This window comes from Sapajus apella, unplaced genomic scaffold (genome assembly GCF_009761245.1).
Source record: "Sapajus apella isolate SASKATOON/1434 unplaced genomic scaffold, GSC_monkey_1.0 scaffold73, whole genome shotgun sequence".
NCBI lineage: Eukaryota > Metazoa > Chordata > Mammalia > Primates > Cebidae > Sapajus > Sapajus apella.
Window position 1 is genome coordinate 10,512,372 of NW_022437013.1, and position 5,357 is coordinate 10,517,728.

Consider the following 5,357-nt stretch of genomic DNA (forward strand, 5'->3'; position numbering starts at 1 on the left):
TGATTTGTATCCTGCAACCTTACTGAATTTGTAAGTTCTTATAATTTTTAGGTAGAGTCTTCAGAATTTTCTATTAACATATATAAAATCATGTCGTGGGCAAGCAGGGACAATTTGATATCCTCGTTTCCTATTTGAATGTCTTTTATTTCTTTCTCTTCTTAAATTTGTTATGACTTGTTTTGTGTCCTAACACATGATCCATCATGGAGAATGTTTCATGTACAGTTGAGAAAAATGTGTATTCTGCAGTTATTAATGGAATGTTCTGTAAATGTCTGTTAGGTCTGTTTGGTCTATGGTGCAGTTTAAGTCCAATGTTTTTTGTTTTTAATTGATTATTTCTTCTAGATGATCTGTCCATTGTTGAAAGTAGGGTGTTAAAGTTCCCAACTATTATCATATTGCAGTCTATTTCTACCTTTAGGTCTAATAATATCTTCTTTATATGTCTGGATACTCTGGTGTTAAGTACATATATATTTGTAATTGTTATATTCTCTTGTTGAAATGATCCCTTTAATTTCATATGATGAGCTTCTTTGTATCTTTCTACAGTTATTGACATTAAGTTAATACAGTTATCCAACATAAGTGTGACTACTAGTGCTGGTTTTTTGTTTGCATTTGCATGGAACATCTCCCTTCACTTTCAGTCTGTGTATCTTTACATGAGCAAGTCTCCTGTAGGAAGGAAATAGTTAAGTCTTGTTTTTTCTTTTTTTTAATCCATTCCGCCATTTTGTATGTTTTAATTGGAAATTTTAATCCCATTACATTCAAGGTTATTATTGATAAGGGGTTTGTCCTGCCACTTTGTTAATTGTTTTCTGGTTGTTTTATAGATCCTTTGGTCCTTTCTTGCTCTCTTGTGTACCTCTGTGGTTTGGCGGTTTTCTTTGCTGCTAAACCTTGTTTCCTTTATCTTTCTCATTTGTGAAATGGCTATAATTCCAGTATTTGTGGTTTGGGGTAGTGGTGCTACAGGCACTTCTGTTAACATAGTAGAATGACAATGACAGTGGGGATGCTGGCCCCCAGGATAGGATGCACTCTAGCCGTGGGTCTGGTTAGACGCTTTATACAGTAGCAATTTAGGTCATGAGGATAGAGAGTACTAAAGGATAGCTCCTACTTTAAGGCAATGCAGCTGTACAAACTCCCAGCTACTCTCCAAACCAGATTTGTGGCCCATGAGAACTGGGGAAGTCTCCTGTAGCAAGGATTGCTGGTATTTTATGTAGCAATGAGCACAAATGGGGATGTCTGGCTTACCTTTTCCTTGGAAAAATAAGACACTCTGACTCTAAGCCAATCCCAGTGGGGAGACCACGTGGCAGAGGAAAGATGCCTTACTTGCCTCTCTGTGGTTATAACCTGGGCTTCCATGCTCCACAAGGATTTTGGTATTCCCTTAGCACTCTCCACCATACTTTCTCAGTCACTCCAGTTGAAATACAGTTTTTTATTCATTTTATTTTTTATTCATGTTTTGGTCACTTTTGGTGAAGGGGAGGATGAAGAAAGCATAGTCAGCCATCTTTTCCTGATAATTTAGACAATATTTTGATGCATTAAAAAAACCTTAAAGCAAATAAGAAAGATAAGGTACATTATGGAATGCCAGATGGAGAACACACACAGCTAAGAAAGAATTAGTAAAGAAATTCTTTTTATTTCTTTTTTAGTTTTTTAGCAGTGAATTCAAACTTTTTTTTAAATTTTTAAAATTTCTTTATTTTTATTTTATTTTTAATTAACAAATAATAATTATACATATTAATGGTGTTCACAGTGATCTTTCAATATGTATGATCTATAGTAATACTATACAACCATAAGAGAAGCACAAACAACCTAGTTAAAAAAAGGTGGACAAGAGACATTTAGCAGAAAAGGAGACACACAGGGCCAAAAAAAAATGTAGGAAGAGAGTTTAATATCAATGGTGACTGTGAAAATGCAAATCAATATACTGCAATGGGATACCAATTTATATACATTATACTAACAAAAAATTTAAAAGTCTGACAATACCTATTTTAGAGATGATGTATATTCACCATATGACTTACACATTGATTCTGAAGGTAATAATTTCTGCAACCACTTTGAAAAACAGTTTAACATTACCCCCTAAAATTGAAGGTTTATATAGCCTATGGCTTGCAATTCCACTCCCAGGCATATGCCCAAATAAACTCTTACATATATAAAACTGGAATACGTACAAGAATGTTTATAGCAGCACTGCTAACAACATAAAGAGCTTAGAAATAACCCTAAATCCCATTAATGGAAGAGATGATTAATAAACTATTGTATAAATACAGACATAAACCAGACACTAGTATAAACCAGTTTAAATGAATGAACTATTACCAACATACAGCAATATGCATGATTATTACCAAAATAATGTTAAATTAAAAAAACTCCAATATTATTTGCAGCATGATACATATTCTATAAAGTAAAACAAAATTAAAATGTTAAAGTATATTCTTTAAAAATATATTTCTATTCAATACAAATATATATAAATGGAACAAAGATTCATACAGAGGGGAAACAGGTTGATGAGGCTTCAAATGGACAGAAATGGGGGGATAAAAGAGGGTAATGTATGGAGGTTACTCCCAAGGCCCTATCTTTTGTTTTGCATGGTTGTATTGACAATGCTTATTCTAATATAAAAAAAATGACTAAACTTAGTTAAATAAACAGCAAATCAATAAAGGCAGGCTATATATAAACCAGAGATGAGAGTATACTTTTGAATTCCAGTAAAAAAAAAAAAAATGAAGAACCCATGCCTCTCAGGAAAAGTTTTAGGTCACCTCATGAATCAAGTAAAGGGCCTTAACCAGAGGTGCTGGCTGATGGCAAAAGGATACAGAAAAGATAGAGGAAGAAGCAATTTATATACAGTCCTGAGACCTTGGTCTTGTAACAAGTTTCAAAATGAGAATTTAAATAGGTACTCATATTTTCTCCCTTTCTTACACACATACATACACAAATATACATATATTTTTCCCTTTCCCCAACTATTTTATGTAAAATATGTTGGTAATAATTAAGCTTATAATAGTTTTTAAGTTACAGTTTATCAAGGTAGGATTATGACAAACCATAAAACAAATGAGTATCAAGCAAAGATGGATTTGGTGACTTCTGAGACCCTGGATATCCCCTTTTGGGGAAGAAGATGTCCCTAGTTTTGCTTTTACCAGAAAGAGTTGCATTCTGTTAGGCATCACCATAAGGTCATTGCTATTTTTTTGGAAGCTTAAGGATAGGAAGACAAATATGTACAATCTTCAGTAGCAAAAGAGCTGGTAAGTCTGGTGAATTCCATTCCACACACTCTCTTGCCTCCCATTAGCATGGCTTTTTGTACTGCCAAGCCTCGAAAAATAACATCTGCCTCCCTTACAGTTATGTTTTTGGATGCAAATTAGGTTCCACCAATTAGATGTACTTTCATGAGATTTAGAAGGTAGAAGGTGATTTGAGAATCATTTCCCTGCTGCTTTGTTGTTGCTAACAAACAAAGTCTTAAAGATGTTGGGTTTTCTGTACCACTAGCTTAGCTGGTGTTGAAAGTTAGTTTTACTGGTGATGGGGGTGAACTTGGCCATGGATGCCCTGACAACAGCTTTATGGGGTGAAGTTGCAGCTGCAGTTATGGTGACTTCTGATTCTCCAAGTACAGCCATGGCCGTGTGTCCTTGAACTCAAGTGGAAGGGTTCCCAATTCCCTGCCTTCCTGATGTGAGCAGCCTAGTTCTACAGTATTATTCTGAGATTCATTTCTAGAGGCCAAGATCAGAATTAATTCTTCTAAGTCCTGCCAATATTTTTTGGAGATTCCCAGTCCTGTATTAAATGCCTATAAAGGTAGAGCAGTTTTAGTTTCTTACAACTGAATCCTGACTGATAGAGATATGCTCTTGAGAAATAATGTCTATAAGCAATCCATATTTACTTATTAAAGAACATAGTATAAAAGAATATTGTTTAATTTTAAACAAATTTCAGGAAATGTTTGGCTTATAAAATGTTAACTTTAAATTTTTCAATGCACATGTTATCTATCAAGCCTTTAATTATACATGCAAACATGTTTTCATAAAATAAACAATTAACCACATGACAGAAAAAACCCTGCTCCAAATGTTTATGGATTTGTAAATTATTACTGTCATTTAGACTAAGACTTTAAAATACAAGCTTTCTCACTAAAATAAATGGAATTAAACTTAGTCTAACATCAGCTCATATTTATTGATGGCTTATTCTGGACTAAGGAGGGTTCCATCATCCTTTCTTTTTTTCTCCTCACCCACAGATCTTTGCTCCCTGGAAAATAGCCTCATTGTTTCCCAAAGACGGACCAATGTGGGATTATTTTAATGGTTTAAGCACACACAGGTGTGTTTTCAGCCTAACAGGGTGCCATCTTCTATGGATTTGGGTTCATTTCTAGGCCTACTTACATTACCATAAGAATTATCAGAAATGATATAGAGAAAGTAAATTCAGTAGTCAATAAACTCATACCTATATATAACAGAAGGAAACATACTTTGTCTCCATAGGGACTATGATATTATGAGTTTATATAATGCTAATGCGATTAGATACTCAAATTTCTAAAAACACACACCTCGATGACAATGAATTTTTTTTAATTTCAAATCTATGTCTCTCCATTTCCACCAACACCTGTTTACAAGCTTCCATCATTTTGTATCTTGATTTCCACTGCAGCATCTGAATTGGTATCCCTATTCCACTCTTCTAATCTACTCTTTTCACAGTATCCAGGGTGATCTTTTGTTAAGGGTTAAATAAAAGCATACTCCTACTTAACTGGCAGGGGAGGTATCATAATCACAAAGGTGGTTTTCCCAGGGCAAGGCTTATCCATTACACTCTAGATGTGCTGACCCCTGCGATTTCCCCAAATGTGGGAAACTCGACTGCATAATTTGTGGTGCGGGGGGGACTGCCTTCACGCTTTCCCCTGGTTAAAAAAAAAAAAAGCATACTCCTGCACCTCTTGAAAATCTTTCATTCCTAGTCTCCACACTTAAGGGAAAAAAATCTCCAGTATTTACCATAGCCCTCATAATCCTGGATGGTCAGGAACCTGCTAACAGTCTAGCCTCACTCTGTCACTACTTTTCCACCTCAGTTTCTCCATTCTGGACTTGCATTTACTTCCATGAATACCCAGGTCCTTTCTTGCCACAATGCCATCTCACTTGCTATTTTCACTGCTTGGAATACTCCCTTTTCCACCTTCACATTACCGGCTCCCTTTCATCCTTCAGTATCTGACATGTCAC

The 5,357-nt window shown here is 35.1% G+C and overlaps 1 non-coding gene across 1 annotated transcript; it reads left to right on the forward strand.

Moving 5' to 3' along the window:
• Window positions 1–4,870: 4,870 nt before the first annotated feature.
• LOC116531960 lies at window positions 4,871–5,035 on the forward strand. The gene has a single exon (XR_004260657.1). It is a non-coding gene; the product is annotated as a U1 spliceosomal RNA (small nuclear RNA).
• The last annotated feature ends 322 nt before the right edge of the window (window positions 5,036–5,357 follow it).